General features: G+C 39.2%; 1 protein-coding gene across 1 annotated transcript in view; it reads left to right on the forward strand.

The window, feature by feature from the left end:
* The window catches only part of LOC132958404 (receptor-type tyrosine-protein phosphatase delta-like), a 353,687-nt gene that overhangs the window by 159,312 nt on the left and 177,461 nt on the right, over positions 1-16,914 (forward strand). The window lies entirely within an intron of this gene.

Below are 16,914 nucleotides of genomic sequence, written 5' to 3' on the forward strand. Positions count from 1 at the left end.
CTACATTTGTTGTGTACTGTATGTAGCCCATGTGGAACTCATAAATCTTTAACAGGCTTGTTTATCAGACGATCAGCCCCAGCTTTGGACACAATATTAGATCTTGTGGACACATGGCATCCTGGCAGTGAATGCAATACAGGCTGAACTAAAGCCCTGTTCTGGGAATTCCACAGTTAGTGATTTCAGACTCAATAAAGGCACCATGTTTTACTTTTATCCTTGCCTGAGGAAAGAAGGCTGACTCACCAGAACGCCAAAGTTATTATTAGCGTCCCATATGTGTGGAGAAAAGCTGTGTATGTGCGTCTGAGTGTGTGAGAGACAGAGACAGTGAGGAAGAGAGAGAGCGGGAAGTGCGTGCAGGAGCAGCATGAAGAGCTCTTATCTGCCGCCTGCCAAGCCCTGACCAGGGCCCTGACTTCTCCACCACACCCCACCCCCCACCCCTTTCTAGCAGGGCTTCCCACTACTCTGCTTTAGGCAAGGCGGCCAGGTGAAATGAGCAATTCCCATTCAGGGACAGCAGCGGCGCGCAGACTGGCCCTGTGAAATGGCTGCTCACTTTGGCAGATCAATGCACTCTCTTTTCCTCATGCGCTGCCACTGAGCGATAGCCAGGAAGAAAAAGAAGGGGGAAAATGAGTATGGCCAGAGAGAAGGATGAGGTTGTTTGTGTAGGTGTGTTTGTTTGTGTAAGTGTGTAGAGTGTGTGTAAGCAGGGCATTTAATGATATTTGCCATGGCTGCTCTGAGTGAGTGCTGTCGGAGGAAAATGGGAAACGCTTTGCATAAACTCAAAAGACATGCAACATTGCGGTTGCCTCTTTGGGAAGTAAAACGTTGCGTTCCAAGGCCCACCGGATATGAGAATATTCAGCCACTGAACTGTTTTTTTTTTCCCAACATGAATGATATTAGTGACATCATATCAGAATAGTAAGCTGTGCCAAAATGAAGTCCACATCTCTGCAGTGATAAAACTCTGACTTTTAAAGCACAGGCACTGGTTAAACATACAGTTAAGAGCAAAGCTGTGATATGAAATGTCCAATATCGAGGCAAATTTCCAACCAGTCAAATATATAATTATTGTTTATGATCCCTAGTATTATTACAGGAAATTTGTGTAATATCCATATTGAAGAAGAGCTATACATTCTCTTTTTCACCTCTGTCTTGCTGCTAACCTTTACCTCATATGTCAGTTATTAAAATCACAGACAAATAAAATTAGAAATATTTGTCCCCAGAAGACTTTCCGCACTCTCTGACCACATTCTGCACTGGCAGGAACTGGGCATCAAGTTTGGCTACAGATGACTTCAACAACACACTTTGTTGATTGGTCATTGATTACATCATTCATTCTGCTTCATTCACGCTACTTATAGTGCTAAGTGATTCATAGTGAAATCTATAATTTAAATGTCAAAACTCAGCCGTAAATCTGCCATTTGCATGACTAACACACAATATTTTGATAATGAACAAAGGCATCAAAACTGTAAATGGGTAGGGTAGCCGCACCAATGCTTGGCTTTTTGATCTTACAGTTTTCAGCCTTACTAGCTAATTAATGCTCTGAATATGTTTAGCTAAATACTTTGCTAGTTTTGCTAAAGCCTTAGTGCATGGTATAGTCCTTATAACAATATCCATCCTGTTAATAACGTTTTTGATGTTGATCATTTTTGTCATAGTCTCAGAAACTGTGGTTGATAATCTGTACTAAAAGAAGAAAAATAAATAAATGGCAATATCCGATTTTGATTTTCTACATTTATGTTAACATTAAGAGATAGAATAATGATCACTAAGTTTTATCAATTTTAAAAGTCTTTCTGTCTTTCATACAGTATGTCAAAACTGACATAAACCTTGTGTTTCTTTGATGCTTAAGGGAAAGCACATGGCAGCATACTGGGTCCTTTATTTCTTCTGCTTATACGCCTATTTTTTTTCTTTGCCTTATGCTGATGACAGTGTTTTGTGATTAAAATGTTGATGTGTTAATGATAATAATAACAATAATAATAATAATAATAATAATACATTCGACTAATATAGCACTTTTCTGGGAGGAAGCAGGATGCAAAAATAGTTTTTTTTTTGGTTGTAGGTGATAATCGTGGAAATGATTGAAACCTGAACTTCATCCCTGATTCCATTTTGACTATTTTCCAACATCATAATTATTCTCAGAAATAGTTATTCATTGTAATACCTCAATTTCCTTTCACAAGGACCAAATCTGCCTAAAATAACATTTGCTTGGGGATCAGCTGATTATGTTTTGTAGTTCTAAATGATCCCCTAAGCATAGCAAACAGCTGTCTACCTTAGTTGAGGGGCAGATTAAATTTTACAAGTAAATGAAATCACTGTTCTCCTTCTTGTAAATTATGAAGGAGTGATAGTCTCAGAGTAATCCAGAACACTTCAGATTCATTAAAGTGTGCTTTCTCTGCCGTCTTAAAATGACATACTGAACAAAATGAAAAAAAAAGTCGTTTTAATGTATGACGGACAAATTAGGGATCTGGTTAAAGCAAGGAAGTAGAGAAAACTTGACCTGAAGCTCAGTTTTATTTCTCGTTTAATAAAAGAAAGAGCCTTTTACAGCCGTTTCATAATTGCTGCTGGAGTCTTAATCATTTGGGAGTGCATATACTCTAATGCGGTTAAAATAAATTAATTTTTACAGTCTTACTACTCAATTTTACAAGCTCATGAAACATTTCCCAGTGAATTCAAATGGAAAGCTTACTGACGCATAGATAAAGACACAAAATATTACTCAACTTGAAACCTTCATTGATTTGAGAGGAAATTGAGACTTGAAGATTACATTGAATCGAAGGATATATTTAAGTGATGGAAGTGTTAGTCAATTTGATTTAAACATTACTGCAGCTGTTGTAAATGGTCCCATATTACAAAACTATGGCTACAAGTCAAATTTGTATAAACTATTTATCTAGAAATTCTCTTTACTCTAAAGATACCGTAGTCTGTTATGCTTTTCCCATTTCCAGAGCCCTGATACTTTTTTTCAACAGTGTCAAGTCTCTCAGAATCAATGAAACCTGAGTTAAAAATGTAGTCAGACATTTGCAGACATGACAACAATAAAGTGCACTAGATTACATGGTTGAAAGTAATGACAAGTAGACAGAAGAGCATAGGATCAGAAAAACAGAAAGGAACACAGCCTTTCAGGTTTGACATCTACAAGTTACTAAGTCCTGTTTGTGTGTAGTCTTGGCAGAGGAAGGTGTAGGGAGGTTGAATATTGGTCATCAGCTGTCAAGGTGGTAATGAACAGTGTTTACAAGTAATACCATGCGCTGCCACATTTCAGGGAGTGAAGTGTCAAAGTGTCCATTTTCCCCCAAGCTAGTCAGAAGCAACACTGTCAAGGCCTGGGTTGTAAACAATAGCAAAAGAGAGGCAAGACGGCTCCAAGGAGCTTTCTCCAATTCACCTATTACAGTCAGAGTGAGAGGAGAAGAGCAGTAGAATGTCAAAGCCTAGAAAAATAGAGACGCTTGCAAAGTGAAGAAAAAGTGGATTCCAAGTGGATTCCATTTGGCCGAGCCATAATGATAGCTGTTAAACTAAACTGAGGAAAGAGAAGCAGGGAAGGCTAAGAGGCTCAGAGACAGGGAGAGGATAGGGGAAAGACAGGGGGAGAGACATCTGCTGTTGCATCACCTGCTGTAATAATAGTGTTGACATTCAAATAGAAAGCTCTGACAATAGGAGCAGGCTGAGGCAGCACCCAGTATGCAAATACAAAAAGAACACATCAGGAAATATTAGCTAGCGTCAGGACTTTTTGTAGCACACATTGAAAACCACTTGACCCTCTGGCATCCCACAAGTGCTTATGTATTATATGCCTATGTGCACAAGCGAGCACAGTTAACACATTAAATGAGATGATTTACCACTCAAGTCTATTCATTTCATTCTAACTGCGTATCTAAGGCTATGAATAGAACTGTGCTTGCATTGTATGTTCAACTCAGAGTGTGCTGAAGTTAATTATTTCTCTGCCTTCCAATGCAATTAGTTAAACCTGTGCTGGAGAGTATAAGGTTTGTTTATCTTGATTGGCATTCCAATTCGGCTCGCACCTTCACTCCTACATTCTCCCTGTCACGGTATCTCAAATGCCCAGGTTAAACATAATTCAAAAACGGAAAGGATCATTAGTCGGCAAATTCATTCTGGACTCCCTCTTTCATGCACCCCGCATGGCCCCAAAGGGCCTATCAATCAAAATCTGTTTCAGCTGATATCACATTCACCATTGCACATATTTAATTCCCTTTAAAGTGCTCAGCTGTCTTTTGTATCAATGAAAACCTATGGTGATAGGAGTAGAAACTTTTCATGTTTGAACTCAGTGGGGTTTGAAGGACTGCAGACCTCAGCAGAAACTCACCAATGCACAGGTCAATACCTATTATAGTAAAAGCAGTAGTCAATGGCGTGCTCTCACATTATCAGCTCTTGATGTGGTTGCTTTCAAAAGATTTGACCCTTTTTTTCCAGCGCTATGATGATCCATCTGATGGTTTAACCAAACTGTGATTGTTTGTCTAGTCAGAATATTTTTTCTGTTATGTGAAGGAAAAACAAAAAAGGCATCAAGAGAAGAGATTCTTGTCTTCACTTAATGTAGGACAAACTCTATATAGGCCGGTTGTTTTCAAGACTGGATCAATTGGGTCTTTGCAATTGATGCATTGAAAGGCCTATGCATGGAGAAGATGTTTGCCAAGTTACTGCCGCAGCTATTTTGTCTCAACGAAGAACTCTGATCACAAAATAATAACTACCAAAAACAGTAAAGTCAGCCTGCAGACAGTTCTCTGCCACTATTGACCGGCACTTATCACACTTTTACATCAAGTCCCATTCAATATCTGCTCTTCTTTATCGAGCCTTTTAAATGCTGCAATAGTTCCCATGCATGTTCAAATGACTCTTATAATCATGTCACATTCACATGAAATCTCCTGACTTTCTCCCTATGATTTATTTGACTGTTCTGATAGACAAAGATATGGATGCCCTGATAAAGATCCTTGTGGCACTCCATTAATTAAATCAGTAAAACTCAACTTTCAGACGAAACCTTTATCGTTTGCAAATGCAGTTTCTTACAAAAGTATGTTCAAGAGTAGACCTACTCTTTATGTAAAGTGTCATGCTATAATTTATGCTTTGATTTGGTGCAAAATAAATAAATAATAATAATACATGTACATTATTTATTTATCTATATATAGAATAAAAACCCAGTGCAAAAGACCAAAAAACATTTGGCTGAGATCGCCCAATACCAGAAGTCAGTCTGGTGATATGGTTAGTACATTATTTCTGTCATTACAAACGAGTTGCAATTACAGCCATTGCAATTGTCACTTGTTCTATCTTTGTCACACGGAGGGAAATTATTAAAAGAACAAGACTAAAAAATTTGAATATCTGAATGTATTCAAGAAAGAGGAGACATGCTCTGATTTATACAAGGGAGCAGAGGAGTGCAGACAAGCTTGAGCGGCTTTAAAGTTTTCTATGGGAAATGAGATTCTGGAATATGACAGAGCTTCTAATATCCTTGCGTACAGCTTCCCAGCATGTATGCTAATGCCCTGTCCTGACTGCTAATACACAACAGGGAAAGTGGGCTAAGTAAAATGAAGGAGGAAGCTGTGAAATATAATTCTGAATGGCCATAACGACTACAGTATCGGGCGTCTCGGATCTGTACTTCTTCATTCAGATGTTCTCATTTGTATCCACACCTGTGTCATTCACAGCCTTACGTCTTAACCTAATTTCATGGTCTACGGGTTTGGATGGATGGCTCTGCTGCAACTTGTACACCGAGGGGAGGAGAGAGTGCGTGACTGTGTGAGTGTGTGCTCACACAATAACACAATTGTGATAGAGCGAATGAGGGTGAAAAAAAGAGAGAGAGGAAAAAGAGGGAGGGAGGATGCGCTGCTACAATAGAGAATTGTAGTCACTGCCAGATATTAACCTTTTAACCTTGTACTTTTCTGTTAGAAAAACTACATTAAGCTCCTCTGGATAGCTGACAGTGAATTGGGGTTTTACAGGCTTTCATTGAGCCTGACTGAGTGATCAGAGGTGAACCCATTTTGTGGTAATGCGCTTCTATTACAGTAAAAGTCTGCTAAAAACACATATATTAAAGCAGGATGACATATTGCAGAATTAGGTGAAAGCAAATGGTATTACCATTCATGATGTGGAAGTTACTTGACCCATGGCTAAGTGGAAAAAGCTAGCTCAGGAGAAACAATGCAAATACACAATCATCTTAAAATAACAGACAACTGTTGATTAAATAGCTGTCATTTGTAGCAGTAACTCCTTTTAAATCTGATACAAAGCAAGAGCTTCGTACAGCATACTGCCTTAAAACCTTTTTCTGTCGATGTAATTTCTTAATGTTATCTAAAGCGAAGTGTCAGCAATGCCCTTTTGGTTTGCCAGAGTATCTTCTGGTGCAACGGCTTATTTAGCCAAACCAGGCATGACACCAATTATACTGGAGGGAAATCGATTTCAACAGAGCACTATGTAGAGACCAACAATAAAATGATCAAAGTGACTTGATGTTTTGTTTGCGACGGGGAGCGAAATTAGTTTGCACTTTAATCTTTAGTTTTTAACCCAGTCAAAATCTGCTGTTCTTAAAGCTTTAAAGAGAATTCTCCAGCGAGACAGGAATACATGGAAACAAACAGCAAAAAAAAGCAAGAAAAAACAAAAACAAAGAGGAAAAGATAAAAGTATACTTTGGAGTATGTTGGACTCTGTTGCAACAACACAAGAACAATTAAGACCTCTTGTATCATTCAAATTTTCTTTGAGACTGAAGTCTAGAGATTTCACCCAAAGAGAAAAGAAAACGAGATAATTGCTTTTCCACACATTAATTGATAAAGTTGCTTTACATTTCATCTGAAGGAACTGCGGCTGAAAATGTTAATTTATGTCGAGCGTCTGTTATATTCACCAAGTGTTTCTTTTTCAGTTAAAATGTTATTCTATGCTATGAAAATAGTCCAATTCCATCTGAACTGCAGAATGTGAATTTATAGCTGATTTGCATCCTAATATAACAAATCCCCTGTAATCACCCTTGTTAAAATAATAACCAATACAAGAGACCAAAAGGACTTCCATAATTTCGACAGTAGAGTTTTAATATAGGCTATTATATGAGGGTTTTTATTTGGACTTTTGCTATTGGGTAGCAATATCCTTTGACAGCCTTTTTTGCTTGTTTAAATGGTTTTCACATTCTGTAGGAAAAACACATCACGTCATATTAAATAATAAGTAACCTTTGTCTTATATGGTATCATGAGTAAAAAGTACCGCTGTTGTCAATCCTCTGTAAGGCGTTTGATTCTCTGTTGTTAGTCTGAATTTTGTAGTTTAGAAAGAATCAAGCCACAGTTTGCACTAAGCTTACTTTAAGTACTGTGGTATCTCACTTGTGCTTTGATGTTACAGTCATCACTGAAATGTGGAGTATTGTGAAGGATATTACAATTATTATGAATATGCTAATTATTCCTTTTTATAGCCGTAATCCAACAATGGTTTTAACTTTTAATAACATAGCACCATAGTAAGCCATAATAAAAGCATGTGATGATTAATATTAGAATAGAGTGTGTGTCATGATGTAGTAGTCGTTTGTGCTGAACTACTGTAAGCTACAGATCTAATGTAATCTGTCAACCATAGCTTTAACTCATAAACAATCCATCTTTGAAGTGTTCAGTTCATATTTTTTTTTTGCCTCTGTATGCCAGTCAATGTCGATCTTCATCCCTGTTTCCAGGCAGTAGTTGGTTTTAGATAGATCAGTCATAAGTCAGAAGCACATGGACCATTTCCAGGAGTCTGTGCTGTGACTGTCAGGCTCTGCAGATCATGAAACCCGTATATTTGATGCCCAGAATTACCTCATCGGAGCATGTCACTGGCAACTTACGTTGGTGTGGTCACAGATATCCCTTTCAGAGACACTAAAGGAGCTCAATGAAACTTTAAGGCATCAAATATAGCAAGAGGTAGTTCACGTCTTCAATGCAAAAACATAAAATAAATGGATTAACAGTATTCTGCAAAAAAAAAAAAAACAGGTTTAGTGTGAAATATCTGATGAATAGCATGAAGGACATTTAGCAGGTTCAAATATTGATTTTGCAATGAAAGTTGATGTGTTTGGGGATTTTTATAGATCAATATGACACTCATATGGCAAATCTGGGTGCCTTTTCTTTTGGAATTTGGTTTAGACTGTAATGTCAGCACTTTGTCTCCCTTCTTAACAAGAGGTGTCTGATACAAGAGTGGGGGGAAGAGACCCAACTCTCTCCGGTACAATTACAGAAGTGCACCGCAGTCACTTAGCCCGCTAATACACGGTGTGATATTAATTACTGTTTGTAAACAATGCACTTTGCAGAGATTATTGCATGCACTCGGCGTCCTCCATTTGTGTTCGGTAATTCTCACAAGTGATTAAGTAGTGAAGCTAGGACAGCTGTTCAAGATGAGTTCATTGGCATGTTTAATTAATTGCACTTGAGATAATTATTCAATCATTACTTTGATTAATTTTTCTGCATCCCAGATAATGCATCAAACGTCTGCTTGGTGTCAATAATTTGGAAAGAGTGTGTAGAACAAGGCTATACATTTTTGTATGCTAGATTTAGGACATAATCCTGCTTTGTGGGGGAAAATTGTAATAATTACTGCTATCCATGATAGGGGTTTACAATGATTACTTAATGGTTGATTTACGCTAAAACTAAGGTCATCCTAACACACAACACCTGTAAGGATTGCAGTTTTTTAAGCTTTTACAAAACAACAACACCCTGTCACTGCTCACTTCGATGTTTTGAGTCGATTCAGTCTGTATTATGTTTGAAACGTGCTTATTCTTCACCCCCTCAGATACGCAGGGTAGTGGCAACATTCGACTGAAGGAAAGCCAGGCAAATCGTTTGTGAGAGATCTTGTCAAACAGATTAATTCCCACCCTGGGCCTCGGGGTTCTGGACCGTTTTTCTGTCATGCTGCTTTGCCAGGCTCCCTCTTGATAATACCCCAAAGATAAAATTAATTGTGCAGGGAGATGTGGAATGGGGAGTATCTAAAAGGACCTTGAGCAACACATGAAGCTCTCTCATTCTCTCTCTCTCTCTCTCTCCGCTCCTCTGCATGTGAAAACACAGAAACAATCAAACCGTCAGAAGCATGACACATTGCACCGATGATCACTAACTTAGTTAGGAAGTTGCTTGAAGTGGGGAGTTGTGAGAGAGATGTGAAGGGACAGAATCAACCCTCATGAAATGTCCCTGTCTAAGGATGTCTGCGGTCAAATTACCATCAAAGTGGAATCCCTTACTTCATCAGCAGCTTATAAAGGAGTATCAGCACACAATATTTGTCAACAACTGTCTTTTTTGGGAACATGTTTGCTTCTTTAATACTGACAACACAGTCTACAATTGGGCTGTAAATGCTGACTAATTCTACCGATTCATCACATATTATATCTATAAACAAACAATGAACTTTTTTTCCCAGATTTTTCTTTGTATTTTTTAGATTGTTTTGTAAATACATGACACAAGATAGTTTCTAAGGTAGAACTGGTATGTGTGTAAAAAGGCTCAAGGTCATATTGACCTGCAACATTTAAAGCTGCATTTTATTTCATTTTATTTATGATCTTTTTTTCTCAGTTTGTATTCCTTTAGCATCACTATGCTAAAATAAAAATATCAAGACTAGCCACAGCGTTGATTTGGCCCTGGAATCCACGATCTCTCGAATGTGTAGCCATGAACAAGAAAGAGTTGCTCCTCAGTGATAAGAGCACCTCTTATGTGTGCAAGATATGAAGCAGGAGAGACAGGCGGACAGTTTTGCAGTGTATATTCAAATTGCTTTCTGCAGCTTTGACACGATGCTAAATAGATCCATTATTATTGCACATTATGTATAAGAATTCCTGTGGATTCAAAGTAATGATAACTATTGCCTTTACTTGTGTGAGGTCTGCTGCTTGAACATGTTGCAGTGATTGTGTGTTTTCTGCAAAGATGCTAAGCGTCATCTTTTGGTCGTCTTTTTTGTTGTGTTTCAGCTTGTCTTGATCTTTGATGAACTCTTAGCACTTTATGTCGTCTCTCCGGCTTGCAATCATTTTCACTCCTTACTAGTTATTCCCTCTCCCTGCACTTTGTAATCACACCCCCCCCCCCCCCCCATCACACAGTTTCTTGTGTCACCTATCAAAACATAATCTTATTGTGTGACAGTTATTATCCTCCAGTGAAACACATACATTTAAAATGGTTTGAATAAGGATTAAATGAAATATTTTGGTTCTATTATATTTATTGATCGCGTAATTGGGGAAATGATTACAACCCTTCAACAAATGATTGGATATTGTCTGATAGTGACATACATGAAAAGTCTAGACCTTTTATTTCACAGCAAGATTTCATTGCACTCCATCTAGTTGCAGTTAGCATATTTCATCAGCCCCACTAGCATAGTTCAAATTCATGCTATCCTGGAATTTCTGCCCGTTGAGCTTCACTATGCACTGTAACAGTCAAATGCAGTCACACTCTAAGTAAAGCAGACCCTTCCCACAACCTCTTGTCACCACAAACAGCTCAGAACATTTACTAATCCCTGCTGTGGCAGAGTGCTAGCATACAATGTCTCAAGCTTTCATCACCTATGGTCTTCAAAAGCCAATGAAAGACTAATTTAACCAAGAGATATTCCATAGAGCAGGTATATGGTGGCAGATCCAACAGCCCTTTGGCAACATAGTTGCCCCTGTCACCTCCACAAGCGAATGGTGCAAATGAGCCTATATACGCTGCTACAAGACACAGTGACACGGAAACAAATGTGATGTTTTTAATACTGTCATAGTCAAAACACATCAGTGACTGTCTTCAGAGGTGGTTTGTACTACTACTAGGGCTTAAATCTGGGATTTGTCGTCTACTGTCTTTTTCTGCTGTGACAAATGCAGACTAGAGCGACTTGGCTGTTGTCGTTATTTTTACATTCTTTTTGTAGCACACACTGAGACGCTGGCGCTGTCAACATTCATAGTTCTGTATGAATAAGAGATGAGATCATTGGGATGGTTTGTCGCTGCAAAATGCACATTCAGTTCTTTGTGCGAGCATTCTCAATGTAGTCCAAGTGTAGTCCAAGAATGTGTCTGTGATTACAGCAAAGGAGGAATTTATGTTTGGCAGTTCCACTGGTATAAGAATGTGGATCTTATTTTAGTGAGTGTATCCCACACATACTCCTTCCCTGCACGTACACATATAAAGACTCAAGAGTCCCCGGGCAGTCCGCATCCAACAGCTTTGAGCTCAAGTAGTTGCCGCTGTCACAGTGTGACATCATCAACTGGGCTGGCAGTGTCCCAGTGGTGTCCTCTTTTGGAGCCAGAGATATCCTTCAAACAGAACTCATCCTGTGACGCTGCCGTGTCACTCAGGGGCCCAGACAGGCAACGAAACAAGGATGACAGCCCGGGAATGAGAGCTCAAGAGCAGGTAGAAACTATTGACAGGACCCCGGGGAGCAATTATGAGCAGAGCCCAAGGGCTTGCTCAAAAGGAACCTACGGCTTGTTTAAGTCTATCAAAAACACAGCTAGGGATAACGCTCCCTCCTTGTTAGTCACAAAAGTATGTTTGAAGCTCAACTGGTGACAGATTAATCATATAAACTCCACGGGGTTGTCAAACTTAAGAGCCTAGCTTGAAAGTAAATTAAACTATTTGGCTTTCCCGTCTGTAAAATCTTGTCAGTGCTCATCTGTGAATCCGTGATACAGCAAATGTAGTGATGTTATTAACAAGCTGACCTTTCTGCGAGCTTTTTTTCCTGCTCAGCATTTGTATTCTAAAGCCTGTAAAAATCCAACAGGAATAAATTCAGCAGCTTGACACTCAGGACATCACTCTCCATAAAATACCTGCAAATGATCAAGGCAGACCGATAATGGCTTGGGAGAGGACGCGGCTTGCTGCCCTGTGACAGACATTTCCAATTAAAAAGGGTAAATAACTTGAGAATCATCTATTTCATCCTGTCTCCACATTTATCAGTGCATCAGGCTTTAAATCTGCTCACCCCTGAAATGGTAATATCACAGATTTGGATTTCCTAGGCAAAGAAAAATGTCATATAGTTCCAAAATCCTCACACTCCTATTAAAATCTCCCTTCGCTGTCTGTATTAGAGCTTTCATGTGGTAACCCAAGCGTGGGTGAAAGCTAGTGATATCAGTACACCAACAAGATATGAACAGAAGCTGGGTCTCAGTTTGTGGGACTGTTTAGATTTTACTCTATACTTATAGCAATAGTTTGGACTTCTTGGATTGGGGTTGTCTGAGGCTCTCATCAATAATCAGTATATTGTCTGCAGTATTTGGCAGTCAGCTCAGCACCTGATTCCATAACTTGGCCAAATGAATGACGTGGTAGCAAAGCTAAGTACAACTTTAGTCTTCTTAAGCAAACAGTTCGGAGTTACGCTGCTGGTTCATGAACGTAGCCATGGATTCAACAGTGAATCTCTTTTTTCTTTCCTGTACTTTTTTTTTCTCTCCAATAATCTTGTGCATTTGCATAGGAATGCCAAAGCAAAGGCCTACATGATGTCAGTGTGAAACTGTGAAAATAATCAAAATATGTTAAATTTTAGTCATGGATATTTAATTTGTTCAAAATTAAAAAATGAACTGGACTACTTTATTTCTTAGAATCAACTTTAAAATGGGCCCACTGTTAATATTGTTAGTTCAGGCAAAAGTTCTCCTTGCTCAAAAAATCATCTGCTCAATTGTAGCTGTGTTGCTATCAGCCGACAGGGACTGTCAAATCATATTCTTGAAGGCATACTACAAGTGTGGTCATTATAACCGGACACTTTAGATGTTTCCAGAATCATTCACTCGTTCACTATTCCCTATTTAATATACAGGGGTTCTATGCTATGGCCTAGAATGTAAGATCAGAATTTTATTTTGACATTACTTGGCTCTTTCTCTTTGTAACACAACTATGTGTGCTCAAACAGGCTGTTTGGACATTTTCCCTTTGTGACATCACAAAGAGTAGTAATCCCTCCCCCAGGAGGGTAACACTCCCACAGCTAGGTGTTTGTTCTGCCCTGAGTCTGCCTTGTCACCGTGAACAATTAGGCATTGTGCAAGAAAGCCCGAGCCACCCAAGCCCTTCCTAAGGAGTGTGGTCAAACAGAGCTCACTTGCATTTTAAGCTATAGACACAGAAACTGCTTGTTCTGAGCGAATAGAGGGGTTTATAGGCATACTAAAATACAGAATTTGAGTGGACTCTAGATAAACATCAATGCAGTGTTCTGCCACAGGATCCTTTGATATCCAAAATTCCCCCATCTGCTGTTTTCTTTGGTGGCATTGGTGTTGATGATGTGCATATATAAATAGGGTAATTTCTCCAAGATTTTTTTTGAATTCTCAAGTGCTCACTGAAAACAATATTCAGATTCATGATTTCTTATTTTTTCTCCAAATTAAAAAGTTGAAACAAAAAAACCTCATGGCAGTTGTTTTGAATGAAAAACAATCACCAGGAGACTTTAAAATTCCCAAGAAGCCAGAATTGGCCAACCCAAACGTAACCTAAATCTGGCACAGCTGGTGGCAAAAGCAAACGCCAAGGGTGTGATTAATGGGCTGCCTTTGGCCCAAAGTGCTAATAACATGAGCTGATTCAGAGCCAAAAGAGCTCCATGACTGAATCCCAAAAATCCAGCCAAAGTTGGACCTCTGGCTTCAGAATACAACCAATCAGCATTCAGACGACTTGGCTGGCTACCTTAGCTACATTGGATTCACTCTTAAATGGCCTTTTTTGATTAACTTAGTTTAATGTTAGCCAACATTAACACAATGCCACATCATGATAGTAGGGACCATAGCTTTGGTAAAAAAAAAAATAAGTCTCCTTTTTTGTAAATAAAGTGACATGAGTCATTAATTTGATGAATGACCATACAATTCCCTAGGATCTCAGCATCAAGCCCCCCCTCCTCCAACACCTTTAGGGCTCTTGTGGGCCATTCCGGGTGAAAGCAGAACATTTAAAACGTGTCCCTGAAAGTGCTGAGGCAAGCAGGTCTGACGGCCAAATGGTCGCTTCTTTTCAGCTGTTGATGCACCCAGGGACCCATCTCACTGTTAACATCAAATCATTAAATTCACCCCTTTCTCAGTCACTTACAGTGACAGAGAGAAGGCATAGAATGATAAAGAGAGGGTAAAAAAACTGTCATGTTCAGTCGTCGACTGAGATAGGCCTCATTAAAAGGTTAGAAAAATGATTCAAAAGTGAAGTTTCTGTCTGGTCTAAATTAATTTTTGTCGACCAGGAATGCAAATCTTGAGGTGCAATTTTAGTTCATAAGGGAGGGGATGACTACTGTATGGTTTGGCTAATGTGTCACTGTCAAAGCACAGTACTTTATATTATTTTGCTGTATGAAAAATTGTAATTGCATCTCAATCGTGTTGAAAAAAAAAACTTCTATGACTACACAATCCAAAAAGAGCTGGAAATTAAATCCTTTGGGTAATTTTCTTTAGTTCCAACAAGTTTTGTTTTTTATACATTTGTTTGTGAATGTAGAAAAGGAGAGAAAGTTTCTCAAAGGCAAACTTTCCAGAGCAGAGGGTGTTCTCCTTTTAGATATTCAACATTCCTGGGTAATGTTAACCTAGATGAACACAACTGTGTTTAAAGTTCAGCAATTGTATTATTTCATGCCTTCTTAAAGGTCCCATATTATGCTTTTTCTGGTTTTATATGCCCTTTAGTGTGTTTTCAAAGTGTCCTGTGCATGTTTAGGCACATCTATGTGCAAAAATTCAAAGTCCGCGGAAACGCGGCTTCTCCTACGTCCTCCTGTTAGCTGCAGTATTAGCTGCATGTAACGCTCGGTTCTAGCCCCCCTCGATAAAAATGTGTCAGTCCGGCGTCATTGTCAGTGTGCGATCACTGATCTAAGCCCATTGGCTCGTTGTGGCAAGCCCTGCAGCTCATGCTGAAATTTCCGAGACGCGTGCTGAGCAACTGACCAATAACGACAGAGCGGATCGGCAGACCAATCAGAGCAGACTTGGCCCACGTGGGGTCTAACAGTGGGGGCTCAACAGAGTGCAGCTGACGGACTCAGAGCGGAGAGGAGGAGCAGTACATGAAAACAGACGCTTTTTTTGGACTTTAGCTATTGTGAACGTACAAAAGTAGGAACATAGATTAAATATACAAACCCCAAAAAGGGCATAATATGGGCTCTTCAAACAATTACAGTCTTCAGCTATTTCCTCAGTACACCATGTGCATTTGGTACTTGAGGAGGACTCTTGCACTGGATGTATGGCACTCTTTTGCAAGAAAATGTTTAATGGTTTTTATTTTAGTAATTCCCCCAAAAAACATTTTAATATGGCAGCCCCATTGACTACCATCATAACACAATGGCAATAACGACATAATACATTGCCTAAGTACATATTACGCGCAATTATGTCAGATTGCATATACTTACAGTTGAAAATAACCACATCACTTTAAGACACTTAGAGAGTTGCCTTACCCTTGCTACCAATGGTTCACTGGACTTCGTTTCTATGGGAACCAACATGCAACACACAAGACAGAACAATGAGGGTACATCTGCAGTGGTCACAGGATAAGCTGAAAAAAAGAAAGTAGGGATAAAAGATCTTGTTTGAAAGAAAGACAGTTGGGGGAACTAGTTGGCCTAGTGGTTAGGTCAGGTGCCCCATGTACCAAGGCTATAGTCCTCTAAGTGGCCAGCTAAGTAGAGGTTTTGCTCCTTCCCAGCACATCATGCCTGACTCTCAATATTCAACTCTATCCACTGTCCTGTCTCTCAATAAAGGAATAATCAGTTTATATGTGTGTCTTTGTTCTTGGGTTAGCTCATGAATCGTATAACATACAAGCACTGACTGACTAAAAGAGTACTATGAGTCATGCATTTCACTTCCTCCTTCAACTTCACCACAGGTGATTATACTTCTTGCTGAAATTGAAAGCCCATGTCTTTCACATTCATGTATGTGTGCTCAAACATCAAGTGTAGACAAGTTCCAAAAAAGAAAAAGGTTGATGCACCAGTCAGATGATTCCCTCAAAGGGCCGGCTGTTTTTGGCAAGTGCCCTCCTCACCTGCGTACATGGCATGAATAGAGGAGAAAACAAATGTGTCCCTCCTTATGGCAGGTCATACTACAAGGTAGAGCAGCATTTTCAGGGAGTTTATTAAAGGGTGGAATGAAAACTGAATTTCAACACAGTGGCATCTGAAGTGTTTGCCTCAAGGGCCTGATTTCCTGGTTCTCTGGTGTTTTAACAATGAGGCTGTACTTGACTGAGGCAGTCGTGTTTAAGTGGACCTTGAGTTCAGCTTGTTTTGTACAACAGCGCTAAAAGCACCACTGAGAATTGGGTTCAAACTCATGGATGTGAGGCTAATGAAATCCTGATAGACCAGTACTATCAGATGTATCAAGAATCCACCATTACTAGATAGATCGCACATGATAGCCATGCCATACTTTTTTTTGAAAAGTTGGGAAGCAACTAGGAGGCATTGATTTTTGTCAAATACAAGACATTGGACCCTTATTAAAACCAAATGACAAACCAATCCACAAGAGTTTGGAAAAGTCATCAGGTCATGAAGAAAATCCTAAATCCATAA

Source organism: Labrus mixtus, chromosome 23, assembly GCF_963584025.1.
Source record: "Labrus mixtus chromosome 23, fLabMix1.1, whole genome shotgun sequence".
In the NCBI taxonomy this organism is placed as follows: domain Eukaryota; kingdom Metazoa; phylum Chordata; class Actinopteri; order Labriformes; family Labridae; genus Labrus; species Labrus mixtus.